This window comes from Ciconia boyciana, chromosome 1, assembly GCF_034638445.1.
Source record: "Ciconia boyciana chromosome 1, ASM3463844v1, whole genome shotgun sequence".
NCBI classification, from domain to species: domain Eukaryota; kingdom Metazoa; phylum Chordata; class Aves; order Ciconiiformes; family Ciconiidae; genus Ciconia; species Ciconia boyciana.
In genome coordinates, this window is record NC_132934.1 from 114,165,765 (window position 1) to 114,184,044 (window position 18,280).

Sequence of the window (18,280 nt, forward strand, 5' to 3'; positions counted from 1 at the left end):
ATCCTTGTCTAAACCATCTCTGTATGTATAAAATCAATAACTAAATTACAAAAGGTTCCAGAAATAAGCAAATAAACTAATTATAGTACTTCAGCTTTAATTAGCACTAAGTATTTTCCAAACACCACCACTATTTATCACTGTTGACCTAACAGTACCCCCTTTAAGTTCAGGAGTTTGCCTTGGGTAGATTATGCAGAATCACAGCCAAGAACAAAGGCTTTCATTCATTCTGCTGGACATCTCCAACTGTAAGATATCGGGGGTTTTATGTCACACTAGTAAATCTTAATGTTTAGTCCACTGGGCCTTTGTCTCAAATTGCAGGATGATACTTAAGTTAGACAACATGTAATTGTAACTACTCTCAAAGGACAAAATAGGCATTTTCAGGAACCTGAGGTGACTAACATATCAGTGCAAGGGAGAATGTGTTATAAGGAAAATAATCAGCCATGGGAAAGCTAGGAGAGATGCATTTCTCCCATATTCCGTGTTGGCTTTACTATATATATGAGGACAAACACCAGTGAGGGAACAAGAGGCAAAGATAAATTGTGCCATAGTAGCTTGGTTTTCCACCCTTCTGCACCTTGATGTGTAGACATGGAGTTACTGGGTGCACAGGCAGCATGATTGATTCCACAATGCCCTCAGGCCAAGGAGGTGAAAGCACAAGGCTGTGAAGCTGGAGGAAGAGGGGAAGAGGCTTTAGTGGATAGCTGCATACAGGCATTCTATTTAATTCCTCAGATCACAACAGTGTGACAGTGTTATCTAACTAGTTATTGCCATGCAACTTGGACCCAAAATACATCCAAATGAGAATTTTCCATGTATGTAATAGTTTAAGCCCATTTTGCACGACTCCAAATGGAACATTAAAGTGGGAAACAGAGGAGGTTCATGTCCCTCACATTCCTGCCGGACTGTTAAAAATAAATGGAGGAATCCAAACTCAGCAGTTACCTCTGCAAATAGAGCCTATGTCAATGATACAGAGCCCAGAAGAGCTGCCTTTACTCATCTAAGCTCTTGTGTTGAGCTAGTGAATGCCTACAGCAGGGAAGCACTTGTCTGGAGAAGCACTGTGTATGCAGAGATGTAATGCTGTGTGTAGACCAGGTCACAGAAACGCATGATTAGAGGTTGCCATTTTAGGACTTGGCAAAACATTTTCATAAGCCTAGTACTTAGACCTGCCGTGAGAGGTTCTGACCGAAAAAGAAAATTCAATCTAAGGAAATGGTGTTTTGTAAATGATTGGTACCCACAAACATTTATGGAAAATATGGCAAGATTTTGAAATGTCTCTGCTACCTCTCCTGCTAGATTGCTTATGAATCCAAGCTTTTTAGATCAACAGCTAAAGATCCCAAGCCCCAAGCAGCCCAGCCCAGGACATTTCAGTATCTACAGCTCTGCTCCATCATAATCCTAACATCCCAGCAGCACTGGGAACTCCAATCTGAGCCAGGGTTTCAGAGCCTCCCACCTCCTTCCCCTACAGGTGGAAGCAATGCAGTCTTCAAAGCCATAGACATATTTCCTACTTTTCCCCAGGAAAATCAGAAGATTAACATTTTCAAAACCAAAACTTTCTTCAGCTCTTTGCTTGCAGAGCAGATACCAGACACTGTGCTGTCCTGAAGCAAAATGTAAGAATTTTCAGCGTGTCACAATTTCCCCAGCAAAAATGCTAAATTTTTAGTTGCTCTCCTGGAAACTCACTTTCAGATCAGAAGCATTTTTCAGTTGAAAGAAGCACATGTTTTTGTAAATACACAGCTTTCTTGTTCAGTTGGGGTAGTGGAAGACAGCTTATGTGCAGATATTCTGTTTCAAAACCAACAACACACTTTTTGTGGATACTGTTTTAAAAGAATTAATCCAAAGCTTTTCTATTAACATTAATGAACACTATCCACTTAAATATCCTGTAAAGAGAAGAGAGAATGGACACTATCAGGCATGAATAGTCAGCAAGTCTTACAAATTGCTGAAGCCCTGAGGGAAACTCATGTTCTAAATGAGTCAGTGTGTGATTGAAAGTGACACATCAGGGAAGCATATTCCATTCCATTTAAATTATTGACTTTCTTTAGGTTCTTATGTTGTTTATGATGGATTATATTTTGTTTGCCAGAGATTCTGTGTTTTCATTGTTAGCAAGTGTACATCTGCTGCTTCAGCACTCCAAGGTACCAGCTTCAATTAGTGTAATATTCTCATTAAATTAAGACGTTTATAATGTCTACCACACAAATACAACAGGGGAAGAGGATAATATAGGTTAGTTTCAGTATCTCAGATAAATCAAAGGTATGGCCTTTTAAAAGGCAGGCAATGCTTTTATTAACACAAATATTGCACATATCAAAGTCCCGTGTGTCTTTGGTTATGGCAGGGGCTAGGTACCAGGGGTATGATAGAATGTATCTATTCTGCCAAATTTGGTACCAGACTGCCATTAAGAAGGAGATAACACCTTGAAACAAAGGCAGGTCCTATCTTCCCAGTTTGGAGCTACCAGCATTTTTTGCAGTATTAATTATGAAGAGCACTCATGAGAAATCAAGCAGTGTCATGCCTTGCCCACATATGGGCTTGTGTTTATGGAAGATCTTTTTGTCCCTCTTTTATTCCAGGTGTTTGCTAGATTTTACTAGTTGTTGAAATAACAGACAGTCCCCAAATTGTCCACTAAAATCTGCCTCTAGTCTGCACAACTCCCAGCTGGGCTTAATGTCATCCATACTCAGCTTCCCACTCTTTCCACTGCTCCCCTTTCTTTCTTCCTCATGACACCCACACAGACTCAGACCCAAAGGACACCATCACTAAACAAGTAGGGGAATAGGGAACAAACACCCACTCATTGCCCCTGAACCTTCCTTCAGACTCACTGACATTCCAACTATCTATGCTCAATATCTCCACATCCTGATTTAGCAAAAAAGAAACACTGCTTATAAGTGAGCTCCCTCTGTACCGATTGTTCTTTGAAGTCTGCACGTTAAAACCTCAAACCCTGAATGAGTGCACCACAGATGTATCAAAACAGTTCATCCAATTTAGTACTCTCATGGAAAAGTTCCTTACATCTCTTTTACTTCCTCAGAATGAGGTTGAACACACACACGCACACATTTCAGAATGATATCTCAAGCTTACGTGTAATCACTTACTACAATCTTTCCCATTAAATGGTGGGAAAAATCCTGGAATGATATATGCGCTAGTATTAATAACATTAACAGTACTAGTACAGTCACCACAACTGTCAGTACACAGGGTACATGTATCTTAACAGTTTGCTAAACTATATTATCAAAGAAACCTTTCAGAGAAACTGCAAGCAAAGCTAAACTTAGGAAGAGAGCATAGCCTGAATTTACATTTTATGCATTTGAAGCTGATATGAGTAAGTTCAGAAAAGAGGTAACTATCCAGTTTTCTGACTGACCAGACCACAATAAGGGAGTCATATGCTTACTGCCCTCATAAAAGTTTTTTGACCTTTTTAAGCCAAAACCATACACATTTATTTATTAATCATACTATATAACAATATTATGTCATATAACCATCCCACAGTCAGCTAAGAAATACCTGTCTGCAAGGCTGTTGTTGTACGTCCCCTACACTTCAAGTATTCATAAATGTTTTATCAATATGTGATTTTGATACTATTTTCATTTTTAGAAACCTAATATTATATCCTAAAAGACTCAGGACAAAATTAATCTCTAGTATAATGTTACTGAACTAATTGGAGACACAGCAGGAAAGAATTTTGCCCTTATTCTTTCCTGAAGGTGATGTGAGCAACCATAAAGGCGGCCTGGTTAAAAGGGAAAAATTACTGAGCAAAATAAAATTTCTGCTGAAAAATACTGACAGAGGAGGGCCTGCCAGCCTGGAACTCTGAGCCTGGGAACTATGCATGGGAACCAGAAACATCCTTGAAAAGTGCAACCGGCCTCTGAAGTACAGCCAGGGTACTTAGAAAGCAGAGACATCCTGAGGTAACACCAATAAGTGCAAAAACAAGGGACTGTAATGGCAACTTATCATCTGAAAAGGTGGAAAACAGTCTGGAAAAATAAAATTGCTCTGAAAGAACAGAAATCATCATCATCTATTGCCTGTTACAGGTGAAAAATAGAAATTAACATCAACTATTGGCTGCTCAAAATAGAATGTCCTATGCCCTCTTATGTCCCCATGTTATAAAAAAGACTTAATTTTTACCCAAAAATGAAGTCTCTCTATCTCTGTCAGCATGGGAGAAGTTCCCATGCTGCATGTATTTTTTCCTAAACTGGTTGAATTCTACATGAATTTTCTATGAGATCTTGGACTCTCACCAGGGACACATGGCTGACTCCAGACTCTGTGACATGGATCATCTCTGGAGACTCTGTCTGTTATTTTACTGATCTCCTTTTGGCCCCTTCTGCCACTTTGGGGCCGGTTCAGTTTGTCGTCCCACCTCTGGCATGGTTGGGTCCCCTTCTGAAATCTGTCTAATTCGCTTGATACCGATTTATATATATATATATATACACACACTGTCGTGGTTTAGCCCCAGCCAGGAACTAAGCACCACACAGCCGCTCACTCACTCCCCCCTGGTAGGATGGGGGAGAGAATCGGAAGAGCAAAAGTAAGAAAATTCGAGGGTTGAGATAAAGACAGTTTAATAGGTAAAGCAAAAGCCGCACACGCAAACAAAGCAAAGCAAGGAATGCATTCACTACTTCCCATGGGCAGGCAGGTGTTCAGCCATCTCCAGGAAAGCAGGGCTCCATCACGCGTAATGGTTACTTGGGAAGACAAACGCCATCACTCCAAATGTCCCCCCTTCCTTCTTCTTCCCCAGCTTTCTATACTGAGCATGACATCATGTGGTATGGAATAGCCCGTTGGCCAGTTTGGATCAACTGTCCTGGCTGTGTCCCCTCCCCTCCCAGCTTCTTCTGCACCTGGCAGAGCACGGGAAGCTGAAAAGTCCTTGGCTAGTGCAGCAACAACTAAAACATCTCTGTATTATCAACACTGTTTTCAGCACAAATCCAAAACATAGCCCCATAACAGCCACTCTAAAGAAAATTAACTCTATCTCAGCTGAAACCAGGACACACACATATATATACATATAAGTAATCTATTATAAGTATATCTACTGTTATATTGTTGACAAGTTGCTTCACTAACAGTAAGTTTGTAGCAACCTGCAATACTATGCCTACAACTTACTTGGTTGTTGCTGTTCTTGGTTGTTGCTATTATACTGATTAGGGCTATACGATCAATTACCACTATTTTGTTACCATACCTTTAACTGATACTATATTGTTGATTGTTGATAGTAACTTGTAGTAGCTTGATAGATAGATAGATAGATAGATAGATAGATAGATAGATTCACTTTATTAATCATAGGTATACTTGCTAGTGGTGATTGTTCTGATAGTTTACTTGCTAGTGGTGATCCTTGTGGTATTTGTGGTAATCTGTAATAAAGTAGAGAAATTTAGAGGATAAAGCCTCCGTGTCCTTGTGTATTATGGAATCCTATGAACCCACAGTCATGACCTGTATACACCCGCAGACCAGGTAACCCTTTAGGTTGTGACAAAAGGCCATTCATGATCTGATCTAATTTGCTAAACCACTTTAAATGGTTCAAAAGGAGAATGATTTTAAGCAGAGAATAGCAATAATTTTAATTTAAAATCTTATTCAAACTGTTTGACTATTTCAAACATTTGCTAAATGAAGAATTGACAAATCAGTTCAAATAAAAACCAAAATAAACTTCTATTCATGGATTGCAAGAAAGTCAGTGATTTCTGTTCACAGAAGGGGAAAGAAGCAAATGTTGCTGGAGCTTAGGTTGGAGGTGGTTAGTATAAAACTGGTTTCCCATGTAGTTAAACAAACTTGATGAGGACTACCGAAACACTCATCAAAACCATGGGAATTACCACTTTCTGCACGTAACCATCAGTCCTTTCCTAGGCTATAGAGGATATAGTGGGTTACTCCAAAAATCAGATACCTCAAAGGTACCCGAAAGTTTTATATCCTTTTAAAATCATGGACTAAACCAAGAGAATCTTGCACACAGAAGATTTATCCTCTAATTCAATCTGAGCAACTAATTCTGCATGGCCAAGTGTCTAAACAAGATGCTTTCAACTTTGTTTGGATTTGGTTAGAAAGAATTTTGCTTCTTTGCATTCACCATGATACTGGTTTTGTTGTCTCTCCTCATCTTCAAATAATACTAACTACCTCTAAGTACTCTATTTGCAGGAATAACTATTTATCACAGATTGAGCCTGTGATCAAGGAACTCTCAAAATCAGGAATCAAATCAAGAACGAGGATTCTCTGGAAATTTCTCTCTTAAGATTTAACCATGATGGGTGTTGACCATCTTACACGCTCATCACTGCCTAATGTACTCAGGAGCATATCTAGCATGAACCTATTATCTCACAGGAATTCAACTTACAGAGAAGCACAGAAACCCTGCTGTCTCTTCCTCTCCACTACTACTTCAGGAAAACAGTGAAGCAGTCACTAATATGAACTATTTTCCTAAAACTAAATGATAAGGGCAGGAGGTATGAAAATGCTAATGTCACTACTGAAGAGCTGTTAGGAGATATTCTCATCCAAAAGCCACCTAAACGAAATGTTAAGAGGCCCTGAACTTCTTCCAAAGACAATATCAGCAGAATTACAATGAATCACCCTATACAATGGCCCGTATCTTAAGCTAGTATCATGAGCTAGTCCAGAAACACATGTGAGAAGACATGAATCTTCTGTGCAACTGGCACAATAGCACACATTTATCAGTGCATTACATGGAGCTCTTTGAGGACTGTGCAAGTCTTGCAAAGTTAATAGAATATGGTTTCTTAGATAATCCTACTGCTGTGAACTATCTCACCTTGGCTGAGCTAGTGAAGATTTCCACAAGAATCAGGGAAGGAAAAACAGTGCAAAAACTTCAGAGTATTTACTAGATGAAAGTAAATAATGTACAGTCTGTAGCAAACAGCAATCAGACTCCCAGACCCGCAGCTTTGGATAAACATGTCTAAAAGAGGATATATTTATTTCCATAACTGTGTAATGGTAGCCAGACGATGGCAAAAGAGGTGATTTTCAGAGAAGGTGCTAAATTTTCCCCAAACACTGGAAAATTTACAGGGAAGTGCTGAAGTTGCTTGAGTGTCTTGTCTATACAGCTCAATGCCTTATAAATGTGTTTGGAATGTATGTTTTGTGCTTTAAACAGACTTCAAAATACTTGATGTGGGGATAATAATCGTATTTTTTTGATAGTTTTTACCTTAAATTAGTAATAGATACTCTTGAGCCCAACTCCATAGTAACATAATGGGACAGTGGGTTATTGTTTGTTTTGGTTTTGACTCTATGTGTCCATAAATTATCTTCTTACTTTAGACATTTTCTTCAGAGATTATCATAAAATATTTTGTTTAAAGGACAGAAAATTACAAGTCATAATATTTTACTGTTCTTTTGAAATATATGTACACATAGATTTACACTACGCATTCATTTTGGAGGAATGTGTATCATCATTAGAAAATGGCTAGTTTCCTTCTTCTGTGCTATGTACAGTCTTTGATTAAGGGGTCATATCATGTGCAAGGTATGTGTTGCTTACTTTGGAGATTAACATCTCAGCTAGCTCTCCATCCTAAAGATTCTTTTACCATAAACAGAAACAAAGCAGATTAGAAATTTCTATCGCTTTTTTGGAACTGTCTAGCCAGAATCCCCTGATCTGAAAGGCCATTAGATGAGAAAAGATTACTGAGCAAGAGATATTCAGGATAATGTACCCCGGCCTTAAAAGAGTCTAACATAATAATCATTCAATAATCAGTGACAAATGGACTTTCAGAGTGAATCAGCCTACCTATTGCCTCAAGCCCATAGAGTAACCATGACTTTGGTTTTCTCTGTCACTCTTTTGCTTTCTTATAGATTCATATAATTTACCAGAACTTTCCTTTCCTCTGTCTTGTTTTACAACCGATACAAACTCAATTTGTATCGGTTGTAAAACAAGAGCCAAACAAGAGCCAGTCCAAGGCAAAGATAAAATGGCAAATTTGTCTGTGACCTTAGAAGACCTAGACAGATTATGTTTGTCCTTTCCTTTTTACAGTTGCTACCTACAATTAACTGTAATAAGAAATACAATTAACATTATATTTTAGAGTAAGTTATGTTTTGCTAATCTTCAGGTTTCATTTCTCATTACAGGAGACTAGATACTTTTAAGGTTCTGTATACAGCAGTCCTGTAAAAATAAAGGTTCTTTAGGAAGAATACCTGGGTTTCAAGCAAGAAACAGATAACGGATATTTCTAAGCAACTAATTCAGTCAAAGTTCACAGGAGCCTGAAAATGAGCATCTAAAATAAGAGTGGCATATGAGATTCTTGAGGTAACATTTTCCTGATAATGTCATTGCCTTGTTCCCTGTGAGCAGAAATGAAAAAAAAAAAAAAAAAGCAGTGGCACATTTTGAAAGATTTTATTATATTGCATTAGCAGCTATCCTTTTCATTTAGCATTTTTCATTTAAATTGTTAATATTGATTTTTTTAATACACAATCCAGTACAACAGTCACTTGTGGAAGGCTTTGTTCATAATTGCAATGACTTCTGTATTGTACTAGAGAAGATGAATATTGATGTCACTGCATCAAGAATTTATAATATAATAAAACATTGTGCCGTACGGCACAGGACTGTCATTGTTTGCCAGCCTAACTCAGTTTGAACAATGCCCGTTAGAATAGTTAGAGGATTTTCTTACTAGTAAATGGTATTTTTGCTGGGGCAAAAATCAGTCTACAAGCACATGTGTTTTTCTCTTACGTCACTCTGAACAGGGACATGAACAATTCACTGCAGAATTAATTTTAGTTCTACAGCATGCTGTAGACTAATACACACCATAGTAAACAGGGAAGTGTGAGCAAACAGCCATTAAGCAACATGATTCTGGGACACTCTTTGCACTTTCTGAGGGACACAAGTGATAACTGTTCTCTGTTTTAATTACAATATTTAAGTTTGATAGAGACAAATATCTGCATAGAAGTGAATTTTAAGAGAACATATCTGTCCTTATAGAGCAGCACGTTAGTAATAGGTTAATAAAGAGGTAATTAAGCAAAGCTAGATCACATTCAGAACTAGATGAATATTAACTTACATGGAAATCCAGTTCAAGTTGGATATGTCACGAAATCACAATAATGATGACAAAGCCAAGCAGCAAACAGTAACTAAATCCTGTGATGTTATGAAGGGTCATCATTCAGCTATTTCAAGTTATAAAAAAAAAAGAATCAACAGGTGTACAGGCAGTTTTGCAGCTTCTTTATAAAATCTATGAACCACCATTTGTGGATGGTGAAGAATGATGTGGATATTAATCAGCTGTTCTTCAGGAAAACCATGGACAGAAAGGGAGGCATACTCTAAAAGGATTTAGGGCAAAGCAGCATTTTCACAGAAAATGGAGAGCTAGACATGAGAGGCACAATGAAAAACCTCTATAATCAGGAGGCACAAGCCAGAGAATGAGATGAGTATGTAAAGAAAGAGTCACAAGGAAGAGGGAGGACCCTACAGCTTTCTCCTTCAGTCCAATCTCATGCAGGAAACAAAGAAAGAGGAGTTTTGGATTTATTTACTAACAAAAAAATGGAGCTCCCAATCTATAACTATGGGTCACCTTTTGAAGGAACTCCAGCATTTTTCATCTGCCAGCCTGAAAATGTTGGTTCCTCTCCTACCTGTACTTTCTTTTCAGGCCTTAGTTAATTGGAGTCCAACATTTTTAATATGAGGGGGTTTTTTGCCATTATTCAGAGTGACTGTAGCAGAAAACCCCAGTTTACACACACCTTGAACAGTGGAGTTAGTTCAGTGCAGAGGTAAAACAGTTGTTTTGGAAAAAAAGTCCAGTAATCATGAAGATGCCTTCTTAAATTGGACATTAGATGCCTTCTTAGATTGGATATTAGGAAAAATTTATTTACTGAAAGGGTGGTCAAGCATTGGAACAGGCTGCCCAGAGAGGTGGTAGAGTCACCATCCCTGGAGGAGTTCAAAAAATGTGTAGATGTGGCACTTCGGGGCATAGTTTAGTAGGCGTGGAGGTGTTGGGTTGACAGTTGGACTAGATGATCCTAGAGGCCTTTTCCAACCTTAATGATTCTATGATTCTGTGATAAATGTGGAATCTTCTCCCTCATACTAGTGAAAATCATTCCACTAGTTTGAGTTCAGCAATGTTCAGCCCCAGACTAACCACAGGTTTATGGTGTTGTAAGAGTTTCCAAATTTGTAATCCCTGGAAAACACAAAAATTATGCTGTTCAAGCACTTCTTGCCCTGTAACATCCCAAATTATTAGGTCTTTCTAGTATCATGAACAAGAGTAGGTAAATTAGGTGATTATTAGCAATTCCTACTGCACTTCAGGTCTCCATCTCTCAATTTATTAATGTTGAACTCAAGGGCTGCACCAGCTCTGTCCTGGTACAGACACACTGAGAGCACTCTCACAGTCACATTTCTGACTGCCCATGCCACCTCCTTTCTGGGGTGCTGTATGAATTTCCATGGGATGCTCTAGCCACTCCAAGAGGGAAGTGGCCTTCTGGCTTTCTCGAGAGTGTCCACGTACATGTTGTCTGAATACCTACTCTGAACTAATGTTTAAAATATAAAAAATATTTACATCAGAACATTACATTTCAAATGAATCACATTGTTAATGGTACTACCAAGGGCGTTTAGGTTATGGAACCTTTTAGGATTATGAATTTTAATTTTAATTTGATACACAGGGTTTTGTGGGATGGATGGAGGTTATGAGAAAATCTTAACTGGTCAAGAAATTAATACTTTGGTCCAGCTGTACTCCTAAGTAATGCAGTCAAACCATTTCCCTGCTGAAAAAAAAAAAACTTTATGCAGTACCATACATTTCCATACTGAATCTGAGTAAACAAAACTAAATATTTCATTTTTCTTTTAAATATGCTTCATGGATCTTATACCATACATCTCATACTTTCCTAATAAGGAAAATACAGGGTTTAATATTAATTGTAAGATTTTGTCCCTCAGTAATATGCTCTACTTGAAAAATGTGTGTCAATACATGTAAAGATTTATGTCAACAACTCTTATTAGATAATTACTTCCCATCGTTATGATGTTTGAGTCTAACTCATCATTGAAACCTAATTTCTATTTTTTTCAATGAAAGTTAAAGGGCAAAATGGTTTCTTATCAGTTACCCTGATATTTATTGCTAACAAAACAGACTGGAAAATTATGCAAATAATCAAAGAGGTATTTTCATGAATGTCTAGAAAAACCATTTTTACTGAAAAGTCATGGGTTTGCTTAATGGAAGACCGAGACATTAAGCAGCTTCTTGCAATCTTATTCTTCTCATGAACAATTTGCATTTGTTTCATGAAAAATATTTTCCAAGTTAAGTGGCAAAGGTAAAATAAATGAGTCGGTGTCTAATATTCAGTTGCAACTGAAAAGATCCTTTATACAGATCTTATTTCATTTACCTAATAAACAAGGGCTGATTTTTTTTTTTAAAGGTCAGGCACAAATAAAATTGTATATTCTGTTACTCATCAGTACTCTTTTATAACATGGACAAATTCTTAAGAGCAACTAACCAACCATCTTTTTTCTTTGGAAAAATAAAATATATTTTAGAGATTATTTTAAAAATTAACTACTGTTACTACTGTTAACTACTGTTACTGTCTACTGTTACCTGAAATAGTTTGTCTTTTCAACATAAACAATGCTTATTCAGTGCTAAATGTGATGGCATTTTGGCTGTTTCATAGCTAAGCAGTTGTAAATCTGCATCTGCCAGCCTCTTTATCCAGGGTAAAACACTGAGGATCCTCAGTCCAGAGGATGTGCACAGGCTAGGCTGTCAGAGTGCAGTCCTTTCAGACTTCATATGGAAAGAAGATTTTTCAGGAGAAAGAGCGTGCTGTGGGGAGGTTGTCACTAGGTGTGGCAGATTACAGGTGGTTCTACTTTTTTCTAGAAATTTCCTCCCTAGTAAGACACTGCACAGTTGGCATTACCTTTTGCAAATTCCATTAAATGGCTGAATTTTGTGTCCTGGATATCTTAGTATTTTCACAAACATTTTCATCTGGTTTCATAAGCAACGGTGATAGAAATAAATCTTGTATTTAGCACAGACTCCCATGAGTCTAGACACAAGTCTCAATAAGGATTAAGGATGTGCTGAGAGGAGCTGTTATTCTGTAGTTCAGTATTTACTTTTCCACTTTCTGTCAAATGTCAGGAAAAGATTGTAATCTTTCAAAAGACTAAACTCAAATAAATTATTTTAAATTCTTCACACACAAAAAAGATACATTGCAATTCTGAAGTCTTATCAAAGCATGACATGATAAAGCATGCATAGGGGAGGACCTACAGAATAATGAATGCCTGGTACATTATCCTGTTCAATGATGGAAATAATTCCATTCTACAGTTAATGCTATATAGTTTTTGTATGCATTTTGGGATTATAACTACACTGCAGGCAGTAAAAGTATATGCTATCTCTTTCTTCCTCCAAATGCTTAGTAAAATAAGAAATGTTCACAGATATTCTTGTTTCTAATTGGATTCCTTCTAGGCCACCTACACAGAAAAACACAATTGCCGATGCCTGCAGCAGACACATTGTGCTGTATTGTATAAATAGCTCTGGGAGTTCAATAAAGAGCCAAATCATACAACAGGTTTCAGAAATAGAAGCCTTCATTTGATAAAGGTTAAAGGGTCAGTCCCCCAATTTCCAAATTGTTTTTGCTTTTGAAACACTAGGAGAGGATCAGAGATTGAGATGGGGACAGAAGGGAGGAGGTCAATTTTTGCCTTTTCTTTTGCAGTTATCTATGTATTGGCTCTAAAATGTGTTAAATAAATGTAACAATACAAATTGTAGATAATTATATGCAATACTTACAGTAAATAATATGTAATTATAATAGACAGTGGGTATAAAATGGACTGGAATGAAACACGAAATATATTGCTGCAGTAAAAAAAAGTCCAGTACCATACAGTGAAAAGGCTCTGAAATCAAAAGTCCTTTGATAGCATGATGTTGTTTGAACAGCTAAAATGGATTATGATTCCACTGGGTAGGTGTGTACTTTAGCATCCCACATTGTATTAAAAAAGATAAAAATTCGGGAAGCAACTGCCTTCAAATAGATTTTCTCTGCTGGTAAAATTACCACTTACATTTTCCACTTTACAAAGAAATACAAGCTGTGGATTTGTATTAGAATAGATTTTATTCATGCCAAGAGATAACTAGATAGCTAGATAAATAGATATTAGTAGACAAACACGCAAATATTCTATGTACCTGTACATGTGTCTTAGATGTAAGAAAGCTACAAAAAAGGCTACAAAAAAGGCTACAGGCATCTAAAAGTTTATAAATGTCAAAATGAAGGTTTTCTGTCAAATTGACATCCTTCAGTGTTTGCCATGGCAAGTGGTGCTATCTGGAGGTGTATGCTGAGTGTCCTAGCACTTTAAAATCTCTCAGATCCTCGCTTGATACAGCTTCCTCAGATGCTTCATGTTAAAGCAATCACCTGATTTGCAATCTGGAAGGACTAGTCTGAGCTAGTTCATAGCTTCTCATAAATATAAACAAATTGAATTTTTCTAACCCTCCCAAAAGAGAAACAGCAAGCAGAGGGATAGAGGGGCAGACAAATGGGTGAGGGGAGCAGGGGAAAAGACAAGGGAGGAGGTATTTTAGATTCAAGATTTACAGATCCTTCAGTATCATTCCTTGAGGAACCTTTCCAGAAAGGAGCTACCTCCTTCCCAGCCAGCAGCAGAAACTACCAGCCTATATAATCACTAAGTGGAAGTAGTCAGCCTCGCTTACCAGGTCTTCCTACATGTACATGGACCAGTATGTGTACTTTGAGATTTTCTCAGTTATGCATAATTTAATCAATTGCAGGCTTATTTCTCCAAACAAAAGGCAATGCCCTGATTTAAAAACAAGTCACATAAGAGTTTTGCTCCCAAGCATGGAAGTGCTGGCTCTTCTCAGTGAAACATTTAAGATCTTTTTAAAGGGCAAATGTACTTTCCCCTTATTTACATTCTGGGAAATGAGCTAACCATGTAGCTGTATCTCTTACAGAAATAAAAATTGACACCCAGCATGGGCATTTTCACAGACAACATTTTAAGCTGTGAAATCTTCCAAGAAACTGAAAACAGGATCTTACAATGAAAAGGGACAGGCCATACATGCAGACCCTGCCTACACATGCCATGGAGGGGGAATCACCCTGGCTTTATCTTGCTGCTCAGTACCTGCGCAAAGCTTTTGCTCCAGAGAGTACTGTGTAGGGGCTACGTAAGGAGCATCTGTGTCTCCAACATGCTGCACAGCACAGTACTGCAAGGGGAGATACACCAGGCTCCCACGGTCCATGTCTTCTGTGGTCTTACTGCCTCACATCAGCACTGAGGAGGAAGGAGAGGGCAAAGATATTTCTTTCAGTCCATTGGCTTCAGCAGTGACTGCTGGGGTTATGCTGCCAATGTGCCTCTCACATTCATGATCTGCAGTAAAGTACCATATTTGGGCATATAAAATTACTTTTACCCACTGAGAAGAAAAACCTCCTAAAAATATCTGTCCAATTGAGACTGGTATCCATAGCATCCAAGGCAGATGGGCTCTGTTAGGCATAAGCAGTGAGGGACCACAGACTTTTAGAATGCTACTTGCAAGGACACTTCCTACCTTGGCTCTATCAGTCCACCCTGGCAAATGTCTCTTGTGCATTTTTTCCTCTGCTTTATTAAGCAGTGTAATACATTCTTTTCTGCACGCCCCTCAAATTCTTCTTGCTAATCCTTCTAACACAAAAAACCCTGTCCTATTCCCTTCTGTTTCACATGAGCATGGTTTCCCACCACTTCAGTTTTCATTCTTCTCTTCACCACATAAGTAATCTTTTTGTGCAGTCTCTGATGACATAGTGGACATATGCTGTCCCTCCCATGGGACCTCAGTCTCACACAGTGGACAGAGTAGAAAGACAGTGAGTGTCCACAACTGCAGGGAAAGGTCTGCTCAGTCCATGGAGCCCAGGAGGGCTTGTGCACAAATTACTCTGTGGGATGTTGTATGTATCCCACATAGGAAACGTCTGTGAAGTAGTTAGAGCGGGCTTAGGCAAGAAGACTCACCAAATAATTAAATTGCCAAACTCTTAACAGAATTTTGCTATGTGCTTGTAAATTGATAATCCTCTAGGCTAATCATATGGTCAAATTTGAGCCCATTTCCTACTGACGGTAAAAACTGCTGATTCCAAGAGATCCTCTTTCAAGTTTCAACCCTTGTTCAAAGCACAGATGTGCTAGAGGTGCTTCATAAATAGTTGTTTCATATTTTTTTTTTGGGGGGGGGGGGGTTAAACTCATTTTGCTTTGCTGAAACATTCCAAAACTGTTTACATATGTCAAGCTGCAGGCAACATTCTGTATCTGCACTACCTGTAGGTAAGACCCTGATAGCACTGCACCTGGCATACATTCCTTCTGTAGCACAAAAAATTATAATACTCTCATTAACTTGGTTAAGGAGCTGTTTGCATTTTAAGTTCTTTTGAGAATTCTAGTGTGAGGAATAGATTGGGAGAGTTTTGCCACTCCATTAGTACTTTTTAACATCAGGAACTTGATCAAGGAAGAAAAAAATAATTTCCTAAACAGTTGAAAATATGATGGAGATACAATTTATTTTCTAAATAAGGACATTATTATGGAATTGGATGTTAAAAGTGGTTCATTCTTCCGCTAGTACAATGCTTTCACTTCTAATGTTGCTATTGCACTTACTCTGGATTCTGGCATACATAATAAGAGACCTAAAACCTTTAAAGTGACTTACTGTTGAACTGAATTGGCTTTTAAAACCATCAAAACTATGTAAATTGCAATGCAATACAAGAAAAGTAGGAAAAATAGAATGGAAATGCTGCGAAAAGAAACTGGCATGTGGTGCTCCTGCCATCTTGTGGCTCTTCTGCAAAAAGTCATATGAATGTTATTCATTTATATACTTAAACTAAGTTTCAGTATTAATTCTCCTAGTGCCTACCTGTGGCACAGGTCTGCCAATAATACACACATGAACTGTTCAGACAAGGCCTAGCCATGTGTTGAAATAAAAACACTATGTACCAGGAAAAAGTATCTGGAAAGAGAAAGATTTTTAGTTTGTAGACATCTTTTATTCTCCTCTGGGCTCCAGCCATGCTTTCCCAGAGGAAAGAAAAATACATTTTATTACATATATATGTATAAATACAAGTATAATAAATATATACATGTATCTATATATAAAAGTATATTTAATGTAATTTTTTCTCCTGGAAATGCATGCATTCATACATATACGTACATGCACTCAAACACAGACACCATTCAAAATGTATGCATTTAAATATCTGTGATTCTAAATTGAACCTAAAGACATCAGTATATAAGGTACATGATCAGCCTTACTTGTTTCAATTTCACTTCTTCCTAAAAGAATCAAGACATATGATTACTTCCCTCCACAACTTGAGCTTCCAGCAGCTACCACATCTACTCAGACAATCTGACCTGAATTTAAACTATTCAGCTCAATTCAACAAACCGTCATGTTTCCATTCAGATAGATTCAGTCTGAAATGAAATATTGAGCTTGTTTTCCCAATTGGAAAGCAAAACATTGCAGCAGAATTTAAACTTAAGCACTGACAATTTCAATTTTGCAGACTTTGTTTTGTTCCGCTCATTGTGGCCAAATATGGTTTGCATTAGAAAGTCTTAATCAGATCTAATCAAAAGCCACTAGTTGATCAATCAGTATGAACAGAAACTGCTGGGTTTCTTCATTTTACCTTTGGAGCCCAACCACAGAAACTGGCAATGTTTCTCTGTCCTGAGAACTTCAAGTCTGACCACATAAGATCAAGGCTCTATAGAGTTCATATGCCACCATTTTCATGGTGCTAACACCCCCTCCCCAAAACAGAAAGAAATTAGAGAAAGCACAATGGGTGGGTCAGGTTCTTGGGGCCCCAAGATGACTTCTTGAAAAGAGGCTACGATATGGGATTTTAACAGATTGTACTCTGCAAAGAAGGCACATGCAATTCCTACTGCAGAGGAGGAATAAGGTATTTACCACTCCATCCTGGCCATATCCTATGACATAGGGTATTTAATTTTTTGTGGACGGACTAACACATTAGAGCACTGTCAGCACCACTCATCTGTAGCCCTCTCTCTTTCTGATGCATGAGGAAAACCAGGTTTTGCAAACTATATTTAGAGATAAAAGATTGAATCGGCATCTTCAGAAGAATATAACTATTAACACCATCCAGGAATTTTTATCAAGGTAAAGAAATGTCAGCTGTTCACTGAGGGAAAATTGCAGCTGGTTCACTGAAAATTGTTGGGTACCAACTGGCACAAATAGCAGTTGTGGTGATTTCTCATACACAGCTGGGATGAATGGTTAGGATGGAAATTGAGTAACCCATTTAACTCCTTGACTCTGCACAGGAGCACTTTTACCATCAGTCAGAGCAGTCCCAGCACTAGGACTGTACTGACTTATATGATTGGAAAATACGGACCAAAGAATCCCATTCCACTGTCAGGGTCACAAAGCAGCTGCCTGGGACTGGAAGACTTTACGCACTTTTTAAAAAGCACTGTAACTGTGACTCAAAGGTGTGCTATCCCAGAAAAAAGTTACTGTGACACATGGTATCAGTACACTGCTTTGCACTAGGAAGTTTTCAGTGTGTGAATGCTCGTCACTTTGATCACCGAAAGCTTTATCACGGATAGACAAGCATGTTCACTATATTGTAACTCACTACCCACAGGTGGTCATCACTGGATGTAAGTAAAAAAATATTGATGAGTCTAAATTTAAAAGTTTGTCTTTCCCAGGAAAAGAGATTTTTTCAGAATTACAGATTTATATAGTTTGTAAAAGACCTCTGGACGTCATCTGGTCCAACACCCTGCTCAAAGCAGGGTGAACTCAGAGCAGGTTGCTTAGCTAGATTATGA